The sequence below is a fragment of the Macrobrachium nipponense genome, chromosome 29, assembly GCF_015104395.2.
Source record: "Macrobrachium nipponense isolate FS-2020 chromosome 29, ASM1510439v2, whole genome shotgun sequence".
In the NCBI taxonomy this organism is placed as follows: Eukaryota; Metazoa; Arthropoda; class Malacostraca; order Decapoda; family Palaemonidae; genus Macrobrachium; species Macrobrachium nipponense.
The window spans coordinates 51073196-51096761 of NC_061092.1; positions in this window are offsets into that span (position 1 = coordinate 51073196).

The window sequence follows — 23566 nt, forward strand, 5'->3', positions numbered from 1 at the left end:
GGAGATCTTTTGCTGCCTCGTAAAGGGAATCCGAATGAGTGCCTCCCTGTTTCCTGATGTAGGCCAACGCTACGCTGTGGTGTTGTCTGCATTGACCTGTACTAACTTGTTCTGGACCTCCTCCTGGAAGCGTATTAGCGCTAGATGAATGGCCACCAGTTCCTTCACGTTTATATGCCATTTCTTCTGATGGTCTTCCTATAGACCCGAGATCTCGCCCTTCCCCAGTGTTGCACCCCACCCCACGTCCGATACGTCTGAATACAACACTAGGTAGGGGTCCTTCTGTTGAAGTTCGAAGCCTTCTTGTAGCTTGTTGGTGTCGTCCCACCAACTCAACTGATTGTTCTGGAACAACCTACTAAGTCCACAGCGTAAACCATAACTGAATCGGGCGCTCTGACAGCTGCCTACTGACTACGTTCGGTAGTGAGGCAAGTGTCCAAGCATCCGAGCAAGTCACGTGATCTTTGCCTTTTAAAGGGTTATGCCGAGAGACCATACAAATTGTCTATTTGTTTGTCACTGATGCTGGACGGCAAGGTGGTGAATCTCTTAACGAGGTGATGATTCTCTTAAGGCAAGTGCCCAATAGGCGAAAGTCAATTGCCCTCTAGAGACCGAGGTCCTTAATGGCAAGACATTCTCATAGTAGTTGAATCTCAGCTAAAACGAAAACAACACTATGTTCCATTGAAGATGAAGGTGGAAAGTGAATGCAACCTACGTCTTCACAGCCGAATCGAGAGAAGGATTCTCAAGGTTCTGAACCTGTGCTTATAAAGGACTGAATACGCTAACAGCTATTTCATTGCTGTAAGGTGAGGGGTTGTAGTTGCAATGAAAGTGGGGCGGTTTCCAGTAATGGAAAAAACAGGGAAGTACTACTTCTCATGGGCTAATCATTTGGAAGTAGAGCTGGCAGGTCGGGGAGCAGGTGATGTCTTCCGTATATATCTGTCAATTCGGGGTGAACAATGAACAATTGCACCCCTCCGAATACGAGATATTTTGAAGACAAACTCAGATGACTGAAGAAAACATTCCGCATTATCACAATGCGATGCAGCGGGAGACTAGTAAAGACTTCTGTTACCGTGCGGTAAACATAAAGATGAAAGAGTCCAGAATATATATCTGTTGAAAATTCTCGCAATATTCAAGGGGATGCAAAAGATGTCATTTATGTATGCAAGAATCCCCATTAATCAGAAACCCAAGTCCGATATTGTTGGACAGAGAAAAAGTTCGGTAGTCAATCATTGTAGGGGAGAGACATAAACCGACCGTGCATCTCGGAGAGCCAGCTGGTACTGGGTTGTCTTTCTGCAGTCCCCTACTCAGTGGTTCTTGCTCACTCGCTATCCTGAGTTGCCAGGTAATCCATTCCTCGAAGGAATGCGTTCGGCTAGAATAATCAAGCATTAAAAAAGGGATATATTATGCTCGAGAAATTATATTTAAACGAAACGGACTTCGTTAAATACAAAAAACTGAGGTGGTGTTGTAGTGACCATACCAAAAGTATCTTAAAAATCGAAACTGGTAACTCCTGGGAAGATGCAGACACTCCCGAGTTGCAGTTCCATTAGGATACTAGCCATCTCGGTCACAAACCGTAGAATTAACTACAGTATGCGACTACCCCCCGGACAATTCAACTGCTTAACAGAATCATGTCTCGAGGGTAATATACGTTGTGTATTTGTAGGTTTCTGTACAATGACTTCCATCCTAAATTCTTTTCCCTTAGAGGAATGAGAATAAGGATTGGAAATCTACACCCTTCCTTCTCTAGTCAAGAGAGTGAAAAAGTCTTCCCCTAAGGAAAGCTTCAATAGTGAAAACAGAAAAACCAAAGACGAAAGTTCAAGCCAAACTGGATGTTCGCATTCGTTCGTCTGTATTCCAGGGTTGGTCGTCTACTGAGAGATATCCTTACTTCAATAGCAGTTCTTCTTACAAACGCTAGAAATTCCAGGAATTCGAGCATTCGGCGAGGTTCCCAATTATCGTAAAAACAATTATCGGGGATTTCGATATAAAGTCCTGTGTGGCCTTTTGGGCTAAGGCAGAGGAGACCTCTTTCTTGAAGGAGGAAGACTTCTGGGGTCTACCCTTCATAAACTGGGAGGGCAGGCTCCGAGGTACAGCCTGCTGAAAATCATTCGGATATAAGTCCGCCAAAACCGCAAGTAATCTTTTCAGATCCGCAGCATGAAGAGTTTCTTGCGTCTCCTCCTCTGAGATCTCTTCCAAAGGATTGGCAATTTCCGATGTCGAACGAGTGGGGGAATCACGCGCATCATCCTGCTTGCGTGCGTCATGTATGCGTCCAGCATGCTGCGAAGGAGTGTCACGATCCTTGTCACCTCCCGTCACGTGTCCAGTTTGCTGCGAGGAAGCGTCTATGAGCGCTGCAACTTGCAGCGAGTCGGCGTCTTGCTGGCTGTTAGCATCTCGCTGTCCTAACTCTGGTCTTATCCTATTCCTGGGTCTGTTGATGTCCTTATGTTCCTTCTTGCGTGCTTCCTCTCTTAGTCCTTGTGACTTGTAAACGTCAAACAGAGACGTAATGGACTGCTGAAGCTCTGACAAGAACGCTGCTTGTGGTGCCTCTTGCTGCTGGGGAACAACTGGAGATGGCACTGCACGTGTAAGTGATTACATAATAAAAATATGGAATGTTATTCCATATATATAAAAGACTAAAACTAAAGAGGTCAACCAGATTGCTTGCAGGAATGTGATCAGACCAGAGACGCTAAGATGACGTATACAATAAAGTAGGCTAAGGTGACGTGCCATCACCTGTAGTCATTCATTTGTTTTGAAAACATTAGTCCAAGCTTCCTGCTTGAGACAACTACCGCGACCTATAATTCAAACGGCCTACGTGATTTCTAATGTGTCTCATTTTTATGTATGTTCGTATGTTCGAGCTACTGTCTGCTTCCTTTATGACTTGTAACCGAGATGGTAGTCGGAACAGAATAGAATTAGCCATAATCATTGGCAGAAGCAATCAAGCCATCATCATTAGAAGACCTGTACACTCCTATCTAATTTTCATCATGTAATCTCAGAGAATATAAGTATTTTTTATACTTCGTGTTTTCTACTAGAACCTCACATCATTGCCGAATCATCATGAGTTTAACGCATCGTTGTCATAACCAAAGAAGATAATACCGACTTTGTAAGTGATCTACAAACCCCAAGACACTCCAATGAGTATGGAAGTGCATAACCAAACGACTTAGCGTAAGATTATCGCAAGTCTAACATTACCTCATAGGGCGCCTTATTATACAAGGCAACTGCCCTAATATTGGTGGCAGACTACTACAAGACCTCTACAACGTCTTCCGAAGAAAAACCAGAATAATGTATAATGTATCATATCAGAAGTCAACGACGACGAAAGCAACAGATTCTTCAAGCAACTTAGTATCATCATTTAGTGAGCGACTTCAGAAAACAACAACTCTTCAACGTCTTCCGAAGAATAACGAATAATGTATCATCAGAAGTCAACGACGACGAAAGCAACAGATTCTTCAAGCAACTTAGTATCATCGTTTAGTGAGCAACTTCAGAAAACAACAAGAACTCTTCAACGTCTTCCGAAGAATAACGAATAATGTATCATATCAGAAGTCAACGACAACGAAAGCAACAGATTCTTCAAGCAACTTAATATTTTCGTTAGTGAGCGTCTTCAGCAGTGCATAGCTTCAAGAAACAAACCGAACACGTCTTCAGCATCGGATCTTCAAGGGCTCGAATCATCCAAACAACGCGCACGGGGGAAACTCAAGCCAAAAACCAGGTCATCCGCTAAACAGAGAAGGAGGGCCAAGGCCGTGTATTGTTATCGGAACACCGTGACTTCCCACAAAATCAAGCTAAGTACAACCTTTTTTTTATTCATTTGGAGTAACTTTGAGTGTTTCCTTTGCAGGTCGAATTTCGTTATTCCTGTGGCTGAAGTTACGAGACATTCTTAATCTTACTTTTTACAGAAATTATCTACATCATTGAGATTTTGCTACTGAGAGTTTTTATCTTTGAGTTTCTGTTTCCAGAAGTTCTACTGAAATATCATAATCATATACTGAGTTAATTTTATCATTTTGGGTGATTTTAATCCTTTAAGTAACAAAACATATTAAACAGTGAATATGCGTTTACGCAGTGGACGTCTGTATTTATACAGATGCATGGATAGGGTCATTAGGCACCGTACTGATTAGAAAATACACAAAAACAAGTGGAACACCCGTACAAATCTGGATAAATTAGAGGTAACACTATTTCGGGTCAGGACAATAAAGACTCCTGTGCAAAGTCCTGATCGCAGTTTTAGCCTTGAGTTTTTTTAGTTATATGCATAAGATATCGAACCTCAATGACTCAACTCAACTTTAAAAATACGGCTGGATTGCAAGGAATAACATGTCTATAAAAAACTTTAATTAGGCTAAATGCGCTGACCAGGATCCCTCACTATTTCAAATTTTAGCAAAGAATGAAGTAAAGAACAGCAAGTACAAACAGTTAATATTGAATGCAGTAGAGATAACTTGTCTTAATAGTAAATCGCCTGCAATTCCTAAATAGTTTCGTTCATTCATACGTTCGTTGCTTTATACATAACCAACAACAGAATGCTAAAAACACATAATACATTGCCGATGATAAACAGTAACCCTAAAATATCAGAATCAAACCAATCGTGCTTAAGCAAACTTGGTTACTGTGTCATCTAGTCAACAGTCAGGGTCAGTTAAATCTGCCGAGTGTTCAAAGCATAGCACATTCCACACAATAAGCGACTCTAGCAGAGCCGGGAAAAAGCGATGTTGGATCATTTATGCCATACCTTTTTTTTTTTTATTCCAATACCTTTTTGAATTAAAAAGGAATTTTCCTATGAATCACACGACCGTATCAAGTAATCAGAGCAGGTTCTCGTAATTTTAATACAATAAGTTATTATAATAGTGGTGGATTAAGCCCGACTGAACACGCCGTAAAAATTAGAATATCTTTTTTTGTTCCTTAGTACACATAATATCCTGTATTTACAGACTCACCGTCTGTTGTTTGAACTTCCCTATTGAGAAGTCTGGATAAGCGAGCACTTACAGATACTTCTATAGTTATAAAAAACATTGATCTGTATCTAGCGTAATTGTAAGATATCCATCTAGGAGTATACAAAACATTATCTAACCTCCTGCAAAATAAGGCGTGTTTATCAAAGGAAAATTCTATAAACCTTCATACATATTAAAATCCGTTTGAACAAAAAGAGACAGTTAATCAAATAATAACTTATATAGAGGAACCAATCGTTCGTCTCATAAATCGTGATATTGTTCAATGACCCAACAGAATTCTCCCACAACCGCAGGCGCAGTTTGCACGCAAAATCTCGAGACGCATGCACCCTCGAATGTCTTAGAGCATGCAAAAAGACTTTGCTGGGAAATGAAATTTTAATCCTTCCCGACACTCTGAAATATAACGATTTCCGCGAACAAAGCCCTAGACACGGTTGACTCGCAGCAACAAGTTAATCTAGTAATCCACAAAACCTATACATATAAATATCGCATTTTTTTTTTATTGTTGCTAATTTTTAATCATGCCCAACCAGTCGTAGATGAATCTCTCTTATACTCTATCTAAAGTAATATCCATAAAGTCATTCAAGCAGAGGTCATTCAGCAGAAATTTTTTTTTATCTTTTATCTGAATACCAGGAAGTTTCTCCACTAGCGAGTGATCTCTGGGAAAAACGGATGTCATTGAAAACAAAATACGGTCTAAGGACAAACATAAAGCTATATACGTACCTTCGTATAGACTCCCAATGAAATTTCAAAATAGAGATAAATGACGAAGTTGAAAAATGTTAGTAATAGGAGTCATTAGGAAATCAAATAGCCCATATAATTTTCCCTCAAACGTCATGCCATAAAAGATCGGACTTGGCGTATCTGCGTAGATTTCTGTCTCTTAAACAAGGAAACGATTCCCGATCGTTTCCAGTGCCATGAACCGACGATATCTTATCTTTGTTAGGTTAGAATAAATTTTTTTTCACCAACTTGGACTTACTTAAAGGCTTTCACCAGACACCATTACTTAAGTGATTGTACCTCATTACCGTTTTCAGCACACTCAGGGGACATTATCAATTTTTACATATGCCTCCGGCTTACGTTGCGCCCCAATTACAAAATAGTGTTTGGAGACTTTTAGGGGATACCCAACATGCCTATTGGTTGGTCTTGTAATCTTTTCTAATACCTTAGAAGTACATTCACATAAACTAGAGCTAGTGCTACAGAGACAAAGACAAATAATCTCAGAGTAAAATATCTAAATGTGAGTTTTAAAAAACCGAACATGTTTATCTAGGTTTTATGTGTCTAGTCAAGGTCTTAAAGTAGTCCATGGTAAGGTGTCGGCTATTCATAACTTCCGGTACCTATTAACATAAAAAGGGGATACAGCACTTTTGCGCTGTAGTGGGTATTACAATCGTATGTAAATATGTAACTCTTCATTCATGACAGCTCCTTTAACAGATCTTACGAAGAAGGGCGTAGATTTATTATGGTCTAAAAAGCATCAACAGGCGTTCGATATCTCAAAAGCGGAATAATGCAGCTCACCTAACTTAAAAATATGTTATTGTCATGATACAATAAAGTTTGTTCATACTTACCTGGCAGATATATACAGGCAGTCCCCGGGTTACGATGGGGGTTCCGTTCTTGAGACGCGTCGTAAGCCGAAAATCGTCGTAAGCCGGAACGACGCTTGGAAATATGTCTTAAACTAATAAAAAGTTATAAAAACCTTACTTGTAATCCTTTGGTTACACTACATGTTGTTTCCTGTAGTTTTATGTACAACCTGGAGTTATTTTCATAAAAGAATGCTGGTTCTTGAAGGTAAAAACTATTGTAATCCTCTGGTGACACTACATTCTTGAAGTTTATGTACCAATCTTGGAGTGATTTTGCAAAATCTTGAGGCTACAAGAAACAGCTGATTACTATTTACGTATCATATAGGATAATTAAAGTAAATGTATCTTTAAATAGGCTTATATATTAGTATCAACAAAACATTTCCTGCCATGAGTCAGAGGCCGTTTAATGAAACGAACCACTTCTCTGTCCTATCTGTTCAGAAAATAAACGTTACGTCAATCCCCCCGCCCCGAGACCATTGTTGCCAAAGCGTCTCTCTCTCTCTCTCTCTCTCTCTCTCTCTCTCCTCTCTCTCTCTCTCTCTCTCTCTCTCTGATCAAATTACATTGGAAACTTGACATACGATTGCCCTAATATACGAATGTTTGAGATATAACAGAAAATTTGCGAAAATACAAGCTTGATATACAACGAAATATTTGAGATACGATTTTGCGATGAGTGTTAGTTGTATAGGCGACCGATAATGGCGTCCAGTCTGTTTGTTTGTTGGTGCTGCATGTTAACACGTCGTTGTTTAGTTCGTTGTATTTGCGCCTATTTTTCGTGTTATTTTGTCTATTTTATTATTAACCATGGGTCTCAAAGCTAAAGACAAAGCAGGTGATAAGAAAAAACCCAAGAAAATGATTTCGATGGAAGCAAACATGAAAAATTATAGCAAAGCATGAAACGTGGCGTTCGTATCGTCGATTTGGCAACGAGTATGGTCGAAATCCATTCTACAATATCCACGATCATCAAGCAGAAGGAAGCTATAAAAAACCCCGAGACCATTGTTCAAAGCGTCTCTCTCTCTCTCTCTCTCTCTCTCCTCTCTCTCTCTCTCTCTCATCTCCTCTCTCTGATCAAATTACGCAGTACTGGATAAGTTCTCTCTTTGGATACTTCGATTTTGCCAATATTGAGGGCTACAAGAACAGTTGATTACTATTTACGTATCATATAGACTAATTAAAGTAAACGTATCTTTAAATAGGCTTATATTATTAATATCAACAAAACATTTACTGGCATGAGTCAGAGGCCGTTTAACGAAACGAAACACTTCTCTGTCCTTAACTCGGAGCGTCGGAAGACGCCTCTCTCTCTCTCTCTCTCTTCTCGCTCTCTCTCTCTCTTCCTTCCTTTCTCTCTCTCTCTATCTCGTCTCTCTCTGCTCTCCTCTCTCTGATCAAATTACTGGATAATGTCTCTCTTGGATACTTGGAATTTGCGTTGTAATCTAACCAGAAACTTAGTTTTGTTATTATTACTGGAAACAAGCAATGATTTTTTCATTATTTGCGCTTTTGGACTGTTATATGTAAACTAGTATGTATTCATTCGCTCGGAAACTAGTTCCGCATATGAGGCGTCACTAAAAAACATAGAAAAATACAACATAAAAAGTGTCGAAAATCATCATAATCTCAAAATTTTTGTTGTAATCTAACCAGAAACTTATTTTTATTAATATACTGTGCTAAACTATAAAGGATTTTTATCATAGTATGCGTTTTTTAAAAGCGTCGTTAACTCGGAGCGTCGGAAGCGTCAGCGTCGTAACCTCGGAACAAGCGTCGTAACCCAGGACGGATTTTTCCATTGAATATTTAAGAAAAAGCGTCGTAACCTCGGAACATCGTAAGCCGGAACCGTCGTAACCCGGGGACCGCCTGTATATAGCTGTATTCTCCAAAGTCCGACAGAATTTCAAAACTCCCGGCACACTCAGTGGGCGGCAGGTGGCTAGTACCCATTCCCGCCGCTGGGAGGCGGATATCAGGAACCATTCCCTTTTTCTATTCAGATTTTTCATACCACTGTCCCCTGAGGGGAGGTGGGTGGGTACTTAATTATATATATCTACCAGGTAAGTATGAACAAACTTTATTGTATCATGACAATAACATTTTGTTCATGAAACTTACCTGTCAGATATATATATAGCTGAATCCCACCATTGGAGGTGGGAAGGGACAGAATAGAAGGATTTTAGGAAACAAATTACATGCAGATGATTGACATCTTGGTTCCTTACCTGTTAGCATAGCTGACTTCGTGATTACTGTCACCCAAGTCTGCTTCTGCTTTACTAGAGTCTCCAGCAAGGTAGTGACCTATGTAGCTGGTGAGTTCTAGATGATCTGTCAACGGGAGCGTGACCACAATGTGACTAGACCATACTAAACATACTGGGGGCAACGAAGCTAAAAACCACCTGACCTAACCTATCAAAGTTAGTCCCATAACTTCTAGGCTAAAGAAAGGGAAAGCGCCTCAAGCGACCGACCCTTCAAAGTTAAAAGCACACACATCCCTTTTCTATAGGATAGGATTCGTGCTGCTTCCTGCCCCCAATAATATTTCTATGGATATGTATGGTCCTAGCGACTCGCAGATCTCATATGTCGTCTTCACATCCCGCCAGGAGTGTGAAGCAAACACAGAGTTGCTTCGCTCAAACGTGGCACTCAGGATATTACTGAGTGCCATGCTCTGTTGAAATGCTTCCGAGGCCGCGCCCTCACCTCGTGAGCATTCAGTTTAAAAGATTTCAAATCTTTGTTCAAACATAATGAATGAGCCTCTTTAAAAGAAATCCTTAACCATAACGCCAGGGCATTCTTCCACATGGGCAAGTCTGGTCTTTTTACGGAACACCGCAGATTGTCCGAATGACCTTGACTTTCTTTAGTTTTATCAAGATAAAACTTGAGAGCCCCGACAGGGCACAGGACTCTCTGTGGCTCTTGTCCAATAATTTGTGCCATCCCCTTGATCTCCAGGCCTCTAGGCCAAGGGTTAGACGGGTTTTCGTTCTTAGCAAGAACGGAAGGCTTAGAGGACACACCGAATTATGTCCTCCAAAGCCAAAACCTCTGATGATGGCTAAAACCTCACTAACCCTCTTTGCCGTAGCTAGAGTGGTTAGAAAATTAGCCTTTCTGGTCACGTGTATTAAGTTTACAGAAAGGAGAGGTTCGAAATGCTTTGACATCAGGAACTTCAGACTACATCTAAGTTCCATGCCAGAAGCTTCGATCTAGACCATTTCAAGATTTCCACAGACCTCAAAGATCATGAAGGGCTTTGTTGTTTGACAGATCCGAATCTCTGAGCCTAGAGGCCGTCAACAACATATTTACGTATTCTACAATAGTTGGGACTGCTAGCTTATCCCATACTTCAGACGGAAAGGGAAGACGGTAAAGTAATTCACAGATGTCGAGGTGGAGGAACAGTCATTCTTCCTGCCCTACGTCCAGAAACGGCCCACTCCGATTGGTACACTGCAAAATATGCAGCACTGCTTTGCTTTGGCAATGAGACTTGCAATTAATCTTGAAGATCCTCTCACTTCTCGACAGTCTGAACGCATTCAGACTCAGAGCGGAGAGGTTTTTAGGTACCTCTCGAAGTGAGGCTGTTAGAGTAGACCGATTCTCTTGGGAAGGGTCCTTGGAAAGTGCTCTCTGAAGGACGTGACCTCTGTGAATCCAGCCTCTTGAAGGCCAACATGGGCCGATCAGCGTCTTTCTCGCTCCCTCTGACGCCAGCGATTATCTTATTATATTTCCTAAGCTTTTGAATAGGGGAAAAGAGACTAACCAACTATCCCCATTCCCTACTATAGGAAGGCGTCTATTGCTACCGCTCTCGGATCGAGAATAAGGGAGCAACAAAGAGGAGGCTTCTTCGTCTTCAATATTGCGAAGAAATCTACGAAAGGATGTCCCCAAAGTCTCCACAACTCTCGACATACTTCTAAGCGAGGATTACTCAGACGTCAGTAGTTGCTGCCGTCGATCGAGAAGATCCGCACAGACGTGCAATCGTATAACGAACCTCTTGAGGATTGTTATGTTAAGTGTCTATGCCGATAACCATCTCTCTTCTTGGGATATGAGAGAGCTGCGGAATTATCTGAGAGATGTTTAGAATTATTTCTAGATCTTTGATGCTATTTCAGTTCTCCTGTAGGAAAAACTGTAGAGGTCTGAATTGCAGTCTATTCAGGGAAACAAGCTTCTCCAGCAAGGAAATGGTCCCCAGCAGACTCATCCATTCCCTCACTAAGCATGCTTCCTTCCCTAATAAGGCTGCGCTTTGCATAAGCAGGAGAGCATTATCATAGTGCTATGCTGCGGTAGACTCGTACAGAATTCTGTTACAGTGCGGTAACCAGCGCCGAACAGGTCCAAGTGATATCTCTGTTGAAAATTTCTTGGTAAAAGGAAGTCGTGTTCATTCATGATTACTAGAAATCCCCTCAACCCGAGGCTAAAGTCCATGATTGTAGGGCAGAGATACGGTTCGTCAATCAATCCCGCGAGAGAGAGAAACGTAACCGACCGCGCATAACAACAAGCTAGCTGATACTGAGTTGGTGTACAGTTACAGCAGCTTACGTTCACCTTCTCGCAGTATTATGCCGAGTTGCCAGCTACTCTATTCTACCAAGGAATAAATTTTTCATTATTTGAACAGAAACTCTCCAGTTGGCATATTTAAGCGAAACAGAATTCGCTAAATACAGAAGCTGATTTTGTGTTGTCGTAACACTACGCTTAATTAACCAAAAGTTAAATCGGAAACTCCTGGAAAGTTGCCGGGAGTACCGATTAAATATACTGCGTCATCCACAATGACAGCAGCCTTCTATCGTCGTCTCGCACTATTCTGCCTGAGTTACCAGCTACTCTATTCTACGAAGGAATAGGTTTGTTACTATTATCGATCAGAAGGAAATTCTCAAGCAGGCATATTTAAGCTAAACATAATTCGCTAGATGCAGAAGCTGAGTTGGTGTTGTTGTAACAATACCTTTTAGCGTTGTCCTTACACCGGAAACTCCTGGAAGTTTGCAGGAAGGACCGATTAAATACACTTAAAATAACAGTCCTTTCGGTTGCCATCTGTAGAGGTAACTACGATATGCGCATATGACTTGAACCCTACATTAGTAATATGATGCAAAGATAATATACGCAAGTATTGTAGTCACTTGAACATCTAATTTTCTACTACATTCTTTCCTCGAAGAGGAAGAGAGAGAGAATGGAAATCGACTGTCTTCGTTCTCTTTGCCAAGAGAACAAATTAATATTATTCGAATGGAGATCCTCAAGTGAGAACCGAGGATCGAAACGGACAGTTCAAGCTTCTTATGATATTGGACATAAGACTTCATGGACGTAGTCTACAAGTCCTTTTTTCCTGGATGAATCCTCTGACTAATGAATGAGAGCTCCTTCGAATTTTGTTAATGAGAGCTTATCCGCTTATGCGATAAAATGTTATTAAAATCTTTGTCAATGAGAACTAACCCATTTACATGACAGAAAGTAATCCAGGAATTCGAGCATATAGTCTTCCCGATTCCTGCAGAAATCGAGGAAGGGGTAGGATTCCTGATCAGAGACTGGGCTTACGGCAGGTAGGACCTTAATGTTCCCCTTCGGCAGCGCAGTCCCGAAAGTAGACAAGGCGTTTTATGACACCGATATCTGCTTACAGTTTTTCTGGAATTCATCAAGTCATGGATTCTATTGAACGCTCCCTTCGTAGAAAGCGAAGTAGACATCTTGACGAGACCAAACTCCTTCCTCTTCTTCGACGACGCCCTCTTGAAGAGCGTTCTTGCAGGAATCCTGCTGAACGTCTTGGTGCGTAAGACGCCTATCGTTCTGAAGAACGTCCTGGCAAGTGCTCTGCCGAGCATCATGACGTGTAGGATGCCGAGCGTCTTCAAAAGCGTCCTCGCTAGCATCCTGGTGAGCGTCCAGATGTGTAAGACATCGAGCGTCTTCCAAAAAGCTTATCAATGTTTATGATGTCGAGCGTCTTCCAGAGTGTCCTGATGAGTGTCTCTTCGTGTAGGACGTCGAGCATTTGCAAAAGCTTCCTCACGTCTCAATGCATAGGACGTTGAGCGTATTCAAGAGACGTCCTCGCGAGAGTCTTGCCGAGCGTATTGGTGCATAGAACATCAAGGGTTCTGAACGGCCTCTCAGAGAGGATCTTGTCGAGCGCCCTGATGCATGAAAGGCCACCCGAGAGGCGTCCTGGAGAGCCGCACGCTGCTCCTGAAGTGTGAGAGCACTATAAGAAGATGTAAGGCTATCGTCTTCAAGACGGGCCTTAAAGACCTTCGTTACCTTCTAACAAAGACGGTGGCCGCCTGTGCGACATCTTGCGTCTTTGTAATGCAAATGAACATTTCCAGAAACGCGCTCAAAAAAAAAAAAAAAAAAAAAAAAAAAAAAAAAAAAAAAAGCCGAGCATTCCGAAAGGCATCCTTGCGAGGTGCTTGCCGATTATCCTGATTGCATTCTTTGAGCGTCTTGAAGAGCGTCCCGAAGAGGAGAGCGACGAACATCAAGGGAAGCGTCATAGTGAATGACGTGCGTCAACAAGAGTAACCTGAGAGGCTTCCTGTCGAGGGGAGAGCCGCTCATGAAATGCGAGCGTCCTAAGCAGAAGTACGGTGATCGTCATCAGGACGAGTCTTAAGGACGTTCGCCACTCTTGACAAAAACGATGGCCGCCTGTGCGACATCTTGCATCTTTGTCACACTCATCGACACTGTAGAAGGGCATTTAAAAGGACGCCTGTGTGTTCTTGGGTATGAGGAATGCTTCGCCCTTCTCCTGTCGAAAACTAGGATGGTCTGTCCAGCGTAGCTGCCGAACCAGAGACATCTCTGTCCGCTGACAGAGCGTCCCTTTGGGACGAGTAAGAGGCGTCTTGGCGAGCTGTTTGACTATGCAAATCAGCTTGCCGGATGTCAAGCTTATCAGCTTGAACAATATCCCTTTTCGTAGTAAAGCGAACGTCACATAACATATATGGAGCGCCATGAGGAGAGGAGGGAGGGGAGCGTCTTGGAGAACAAGAAAACAATCCTTGCTACAAGAGTAACGACGTTCCTTCCTCTCGATAGAGCGCTGAGTGTCTCGAAAGGCGTCCTCGTGAGGGTCCTGCCTTATGGACATTTTTTATCTCTTGACAAAGACGACGGCCGCCTGTGCGACATCTTGCGTCTTTGACACGCTTATCGATATTAAGTCATGCCGAAGGGACGCCAGATCAGTACTCTGACGCTCCCTCCTGACGAGAGAGAGGATGTGAAGGATCCTCTTCTCTAAAGCTTCTTTTTAGAGGGCGCGAGTCCTTCCGAGAGCTCCAACCCTGCGGGGAGGACGCCTCGGAGGACAAGAAGCAATCTTTCATGATTCCTGCATGTGCACGATCTTTGGCAGCCTTGGAAGTGTCTTCAGGTCCTGCCGAAGTGACGCCAGATCGGTGGGGGGTTCCCGTAACCCTCCGGTTTTCGACTTGCCCCCTCCCTGGTCCTGGGAGTCCGACATAGGTCTAGACCTAGAGGCGTTATAGGACCGATCTGACGCCCCCTCCACAACACTAGGGGCAAAATCAACATCACTACACTCACAACACTGATTGGAGAGCGAGCACTTTTATATTCCAAGATTACTTGATGTAATCCACCATAATAGGGCATTACCTCTCACAGACACTTCCTCTAGGCCCGTAAGCCATACCACAGGGTTAGGCAAAATAAAGTCTACAGGAGGTTAGTAGGTTCATTATCCTAACTTCTGTTTACTGTGGAGGAAGACCTCCTGATTCTATCACGCTCTAATTTGCGTACATATGAATCATACGTCTTCTTCCGGAATCAGTCAACATTACACTAATTACATTGATCTTTCAACAAAGAAAACATGTAAACGTCATGTATACTAAGCGAGTGTCTACCGAATGTTTCGGTAGCCTCACCTTACCCCTTGCAGACAACAAAGTCTGAAACTAGGCTAACTAGATTCAGACATCATATGCAATGAAAAAATTTTAATTAATTTATGATAACGTATGCCTAGCCACAAATCCAAGTCAATCATTCAAAAAATAATTAGGATACTTAAGCGGCTAATGAAGTTTCAAAATCCTAGGCGGAGGTAATGGAAACAGGTGTTTACACTACTGCGACTGAGAAAAATCTGAATAGAAAATGGGAATGGTTCCTGATATTCGCCTCCAAGCGGCGGGAATGGGTACTAGCCTCCTGGCCGCCCACTGCGTGTGCCGGGAGTTTTGAAATTCTGTCAGACTCCGGAGAATACAGCTATGTATATATCTGACAGGTAAGTTTCATGAACAAACCCTGATTTAAATAAGGAATTTTTTTTTTTTTTTTTTTATAGCCACAGACGCCTCAGACCAAGGGGTAAGAGGGGTACTACTTCAGCAATATGATAAACAGTTCTTTCCTATTGCTTTTTTATTCACGTAAACTAAAGCCCTCTGAAAGTAAATATGCAGTAATAGGCAAGGAAGGGCTAGGTATCGTTGACTCACTAGTACATTTTAAGTTCATAATCTACGGCTATCCTGATAAAATCCTTACTGACCATAAAGACCCATACCGAGTTTTTTCAAAGGCTTTAAACACAGTCCCAAAGGAACTCGTTGGCATATGATCATTCAGGTCTTTGGAGCTAAGTTAAGATATCTACCTGGGAAAGCAAATATCATAGCTGACGCATTATCCCGCAATCCCGCACCATACTGCAAAGAACCATTAATTGGACTAAAAGATATAGAAAAACACGTGCCCTATTGTTTTTAAAACCGTATCTAAACAAGAAAATTCATTAACCCAAGAGATCGCGAGCATTGAATATCTGGGTTGGAGCGCAGAACTGTTACAAACTGAACAAAGCAAGAGTCAACAGCGATAAGCAAAACAATAAACACTTCGAACAGAAACAAGGTCAGGAGCTAAGCAAAACAATAAACACTTCGAACGGAAACAGGGTCAGCAGCTAAGCAAAACAATAAACTCTTCGAACGGAAACCCTAAAGCAAAAGTATATTTAAAGTATGTGTATCAGAATTATGTAATCAAATATAATATTATATGTAGGTCCGTGACGAGGAAAACCCGAAGAACACAGCAGGTGACTAACGACCAGGTAGTAGTAATAATCTCTTTCATACCAATCGTCCTAAACTGGTTGCATTCCGTCATCCAGGGTTCTCTATTATGTCACAGAAAGCCAAATCACTGTTTTACTGGCCTACAATGCTTACAGATATAAAAAGCACATAACTAATTGTAACGCGTGTCATGAAAACAAGGGATACACTAAGACACCTGTCAGTTTAAGGGCCTATCACGTGCCAAATCAATCCTTGAAAGAATACACGTTGAATTATTAACAGAGTTACGAGTCTGACAGAGCAAATAAACACTTCTTAGCGTTAATAGTTCCTTTGACACATTATATAGAATTAATAGCACTAAAAAACAAACACCGCAATTGAGTGCGCTAGGAATATTCATGAGTGCTAAATCAGTAAACATGGAATTCAACACAATAATCTCTGACTCGGGTGGTGTAAATCAATAATAATCTCCTTAACTTGCTGTGTGAATTCCTTTCCATTAAGAAAACCAATACTATATTTAATCACCCAGAGTCAATCGGTTTGGTAGAATGGATAAATAGGAAAGTGTCAATGTCTTACGAGTTACAACTCGTGATATTGGATCCGAACTGGATTATAGCGGTTCTCACGGTTTTAAATACCTTTATCATTCATATCTTGTATCTATAGAAATGATACCGCAAGTAGCCTTATACGGTACGCTGCTAGGACACTTTTCCACATATTCAAGCCAACCATTAATTCATCAAATATAAAAAATAAATATATAAAATAAATAAAAATAAATAAATAAATAAAATAAATATGGATACAAGTGGAGCCAGTATAATACACTCCGTAAGAAGTCGGAAGGGTTACAAATTATAACAAATAAGGAATCACAAAAAAGATAAAATCAATAAGCAAAATGTACCATAGTTTTAATTAAATATCCAAATATATATGCGTAAAGATTTGAACTCTAACTTAACGCTTTAGTAATGACAAATAAGCTAAAAGTTCAAACACATATCAAAACCTACTGACATATTGTCTGTCCCGGTGATTTATATTCGCAGTCAATGAAAAAAAATAAATGAATAAATAAATAAATAAATAAATAAATAAAATAAATAAAATAAAATAGATTTTAAAGTCAGGAAGTCTAGAAGTGAAAATGTATATCTATGGAATAATCCTATATGGATCTTACAGGGCAAATAATATATATAGAATTTGTATGGAAACCTTTTTTCATTAGTTTGAATAAGGAATATCTAATTTAACATAATTACATTTATTTACAATCATGCAGATTTCCAACATGAAACTAATATATTGTTCAATTTTGGTACAGAGTTTTTTTTTTCCGACATTCTTCTCGTGTGGGTGGAGTATTAAAAAAAAAAATACCCAAATTATACTAAGGTCGTATTTATTACAACAAGTAACGTAACTCTTAGCTGGATGAGAGCAATCTCCTGCCAGGTGACGACGTCATCAGTTCTGAAGGTGCATGATGCAATGCCGGATCAGCATTGTTCCTTTTAACCTCAATAAACCGCTTGCAAAGCAGGTTGGCTGGAGAGAGGAATGCTTAGCCCGAACTTCTCATGGGCAAGGCAGACGTTAGGTACAAGTGTCTCTCCGTATGCGCAATGCAACTTTAGTTAAGGACTTGCAATCGTTTTAAAATTAATGAACAAAATAAGCAAATAGAATTTCTATAGCATCAAAATGAATTAATTTTTTCTGAACCTCATAGATAATTAGAGTCAATAAATCAGCTTAAGATATTGGTAAACGGACATTTAGAAGTATCAAGTCATGGATATGAAATATTTACTTGCAACATTAGCCTATTACAATTCAAGTAAATCACATTCATGGGAAAATGTCACATTTTCTTGAAAAACCCAAAGTTTATATAGAAATTAGTTAGATAGTGGGTTCTTTCATTGCATCTCCTGCCTATTAATAAAGTTTTAAAAATTAACCTCAGAGGATGCGCGCGAGAAATTTGAATATGAAACTTTTGTTAGGGGCACATAGGATCGGATTTTATCACAACTTAATTTCAGTAAGCATAGAGAAATACAGAATCATGATTAATATTCTCTTTGACTCTTATGTTGCCTGGCAATCTTACAAACAGTTCCGTTTCACACTTCTTAGTCTAGTAACTTACTACCAGTAATATCGAATTTTCTTTGGGATTCGTATTGATATCTGTTTATTTTTTATAATTATGGATATTTTTACAGTCATCATAGACCTGGATAGGTTCACTCATTGTTAATGCCATGGATAAAAAAGTTTGTACAGCTGACTCTTTTGAATTCCATAAAATATCAGCGAATTCATGTGGGTTAAGTCTGGTTCTTAATGGCTTTCTCCCTCCTGTATTTGATGTTGTCTGAATTTACTTTGCCCTTGTGACAAGTATAGTTTCACTTGCAGGCTGATCAATGGAACCTGGTTACAGTATCCTGCAGTACGAGAGTTTCACATCGCAACTTCAAAAAATCGTTCGTCCCTGCGGACGACTGCAGTCAAGTAACAACCGCCTACAGTGTGAAAGGAATAAGCACCATCATAAGTGAATAAGCTTATTTCATGGACTTTTTCGACCGACACCCGTATTCCGTCGTTCATCTCGTTTTAATGCGAAATGCTCCGGCGGCTGTCGGAAATCGACTACAAAAGGGACATACTTCCGACAATTACGACCAGAAGGATATTCAACTCTACGTTGCTGGCGAAGGACTCGTGCTGGGGATGATTTTATTCATCGCGAACGTATTCGTGTGGCTTAGGATGCAGAGAACAAGTATGAGGCCGAAATAGAATGTTGGACCCTGCCAGGCAATTTTCCCCTTGTTTTAACCATTTGGAATTGGCCATTTCATTTGGCTATAGGTGGTTGTCTGGAACTGTGCAATGGACGAAAAGTTGTTCGAACGCTAGTTAAATGTGTAGTAGTATAACCTCGGTCATGTATCCTATATATAAAGTATCATGTATCCTATATCTAAATGATCATAAATAACAGAGCCAAAATATATCTTTGCGTGTACGCACTAGGAATCTATTATATAAATGATCATAAATAACAGAATTGAAATAAATCTTTGCGTGTATGCACTAGGAATCTATTATATAAATGATCATAAATAACAGAATTGAAATAAATCTTTGCATGTACGCACTAGGAATCTATTTAAAGTGCAAATATATTAATCATAATTATATGAATCCATATACATATGTATAAATAAATCAGGTAGCCAATAATCAATCTGTTACCTTTTATCTTACCAATAACTGCAGATATATAACAGTTAGCATAAAAATCAACGAATCAATCAGCATAAACATTAATCATTTTTATCAATTCATATACGAATTTTTATCAGTTAAACTATGATTTTTTTCATGTTAATCTGATTCTATGCAATTATCAGAGTACATTAGCATTTCCAGTAGCATATGTATCTTAAAGAGATGAAGAGAAAAACTGTATCAGTATATATCACGTGATAACTATTATTTACGAATACCATCATATGCATATTATGTTTTATATCTTATTAGTACTTGAATCTGTATTGTGTACACCATGAATTTTTTTTTACTGATAAGTATTTTTTATATATCTATATATATTCACATAGTGTCTGTATCACACTCCTATAAGTCAAATGCAAGTCAAGCTTGAGCAATACATATTCAGTGGTTGGTTTTGTAGCTGACCGAGCTTTTATGTAAGTGATTACATAATAAAAATATGGAATGTTATTCCATATATATAAAAGACTAAAACTAAAGAGGTCAACCAGATTGCTTGCAGGAATGTGATCAGACCAGAGACGCTAAGATGACGTATACAATAAAGTAGGCTAAGGTGACATGCCGTCACCTGTAGTCATTCATTTGTTTTGAAAACATTAGTCCAAGCTTCCTGCTTGAGACAAATACCGCGACCTATAATTCAAACGGCCTACGTGATTTCTAATGTGTCTCATTTTTATGTATGTTCATATGTTCGAGCTACTGTCTGCTTCCTTTATGACTTGTAACCGAGATGGTAGTAGGTACAGAATAGAATTAGCCATCATCATTAGAAGACCTGTACACTCCTATCTGATTTTCATCATGTAATCTCTGAGAATATAAGTATTTTTTATAATTCGTGTTTTCTACTAGAACCTCACATCATTGCTGAATCATCATGAGTTTAACACATTGTCATCATAACCAAAGAAGATAATACCAACTTCGTAAGTGATCTACAAACCCCAAGACACTCCAATGAGTATAGAAGTGCATAACCAAACGACTTAGCGTAAGATTATCGCAAGTCTAACATTACCTCATAGGGCGCCTTATTATACAAGGCAACTGCCCTAATACACGTACGTCTACGGCTTCGGAGACTCTAGCTGGGGTCTTCTGGCGAAGAGGTGGTGACGCCCCTTGTGCCACCTCCCAATCCGGGGGAGGGGGAGAAGCGTGAACTGACGTAATGTGCACGTAATCTTCCTCCGAAGAGCTATGCGTCCTACACCTCTGTTTAGGCACGGATGCGTCGTCCTCCTCTGACAGGAATCTCTCTGGAGAGCTCCAATTGCTACAAGAGGGTTGCTGGAACGTAAAGGGGGACCTACGTCTCTTGAGAGGTCTCGATTCTTGAGGTTGTTGCCAACCGCATCTGGGTCTTGCGTCGTCCGAAATGACGAACACTTCCTCATCTCAACTTTCCTGCGGCGAGGAGGAGCGTCCTGGGATGCGTCAACAGGATCGCTCGAGGGGACATCCGCTCGCTGTTCAACATCTCTCACCTATCTTAGCCTGTCGACGTTCCTTCTCCCAGGGGTTGGGGAGCATGGAAGAGGTCTAGGGCTAGGAGCATGACAGTCACGAACGGACGCACCCTCCACTGCACTAGCACTGTCCCCGAACTTGCGATGCAAACCACGCACTGCCTCCCACATCACTTCCCTATCCGAAGTAAGGGATTGCACTTTAACACCCAAGGCAGAAATAGCAGCCATAATATCCTTCATAGTAGGCTTACTTACCTCCGAATCGCAGGGGGTAGTACTACTACCTTAGGGCTAGGATCAGGAATATTAGTATTAGACAAGTTAGAAAGGACTTGACTATCAGAAGACCTAGCTGACAGAACACTCGAAGATCTAGCTCTCCTAATTCTGTCCTCTAACCAATGAACACACATGCCCTCTGCATTTCCTACATACTGTGTGGGGATCAAGAGCAGCTTTTGGAAGCCGGGTCTTGCACCCCTTCACACACATACTAACAACAGAGTCAGCCATCTTGAAAATCCAGAAAAAGTTAAAATAAACTGTCCAAGTTGGAAACCAACAAAATTTATTTTATCTGTGTGAAAAAGAAATCAAGGAAAATCCAATATCAGCGAAAGCCATAAAAAACCAAGCAATGGTGAACCAATTTGTAGTCAAAGCAAACCCAAACAAAGTAGAGCGAATTTCCAACATGTTGCTAGAACGACAGCAGGGAATTTCTGAGGACAAATGGGAATGGTTCCAAGTACCTGGGTAGAGGGAGCACAGGTATGATCACCTGACCATCTATCGGCGATTGCCGCGAATTTTGAATTTCTGCCGTGCGCGCGACGAATCGGCGGGATAAAGCTATATATATGTAACTACCAGGGAAGTTAGATATTTAAAAAAAAAAAATTTTTTTTTTTTGATTTTTAACTTTTTTTTTTACTTTTACGTAGTTTTTTTTTTTTTTTTTTTTTTTTTTTTTTTTTTACAGAATTTCAACTTCATTACCACTTTCAACGTTCTGTTTATCACTTGGTTCTTCCTTTTTGCTTTCAACTTTCTTTTTTTCATCACTTAGTTCTTCCTTTTTGCTTTCAACTGTCTGTTTTTTATCACTTGGTTCTTCCTTTTTGCTTACTCCTGCTAATGCTGAAGGCCTCTTTAAAAAATAACGATCCAAGGAAGATTGCTTCTGCCTACTTTTCACAATGTTCCTGAAATGACTCAGGCAAACATCATTGAACTGCGCAAGCATACGACCTGTGTGAGCCTTTTCAGGGTGTCTTTTTTCGATAAACGATTGCACTTTATGAAAAGCGGCTAAGACATCCTTAATTTCTGCCGTTGTCATAGGGTCCTCCTCCTCTTCCTCGCCGCTGCTAGAGAACTCCTCTTGAATGACGTTATGTTGCATGGCCTCCAACTCCTTCAGGTCATCCGTCGTAAGCTCCTCTTGGTGCTCCTCGAGAAGGTCGTTGATGTTCGTCCTCGTCTCACGAACCAGCCCCATTGGCGACTTTTTGCCGAGTGCAATGATCTCGTCAAGATCTGGTTGGGAAACAGTTTCGGACTCTGCAGCACCAGCTTCGCCCATGTCGAATCCCTCGAAGTCTCGGGCAGATACGGCATCAGGCCAGAGTTTCCTCCACGAGGAATTCAAGGTTTGCCTCGAAACCTCCTGCCAAGCTTGGTCGATGAGTCGGATACAAATAACGATGTCGAAATGCTCCTTCCAAAATTCACGCAAGGTGAGTTTTGTGGTATCGGTGATGTCGAAACATCTCTTGAAAAGATGTTTCGTGTACAGCTTCTTAAAGTTCGCTATCACTTGCTGCTCCATGGGCTGGAGGAGAGGGGTGGTGTTGGGCGGAAGAAAAAGAATCTTAATGAAGGAATACTCCGCTAGGATATCTTCCTCGAGGCCAGGAGGGTGGGGAGGGGTATTATCCAATGCCAGTAGACATTTCAGGGGGAGGTGCTTCTCTTCCAAAAATTTCTTCACTGTCGGGCCGAAACACAGATTTACCCACTCGGTGAACAAAAGCCTCGTTACCCAGGCTTTTGCATTAGCCCTCCACATCACTGGAAGCTTCTCCTTCAGCACTTTGTGGGCCTTGAAGGCTCGAGGAGTCTCGGAATGATACACCAGTAGGGGCTTCACCTTGCAATCCCCACTGGCGTTGGAACAAAGCGCGAGCGTAGGCCTGTCTTTCATAGGCTTATGCCCAGGTAGCTTCTTCTCTTCCTCCGTGATGTACGTTCGACGAGGCATTTTTTTCCAAAAAAGCCAGTCTCATCACAGTTGAAAACCTGCTGAGAACTGTAGCCTTTTTCTTAAACGCTTCAGCCGCTTTTGTGTCCGAGTTGGCAGCCTCCCCATGACGCACCACCGAATGGATGCCAGTCCGTTTACGTTATTTCTCGAACCAGCCATGCAAAGCCTTGAACTCTGGGGTTGGCGTTAAAGTCCCTTCCCCTCCGTCGTCTTCCGCCTGCGCAATCAAATCGCCGAAAATAGCGCTGGCCTTGTGGGCGATTGCCGTCTCTGTTACCGTATCGCCTGCGATTTGTTTGTCTTTTATCCAGACGAGGAGCAGCCGTTCCATCTCGTCGTGCACGTGGCTCCTCTTGCTGTACAAAATAGTGATGCCCTTCGACGGTGTAGCTGCTTTGATGGCATCCTTCTGCTTAAGGATGGTGCCTATTGTCGACGGATTACGGCCGTATTCCTTTGCGATCACACTCAATCTCATACCAGCTTCGTACTTCTTGATGATCTCCATCTTTGTCTCCAAAGA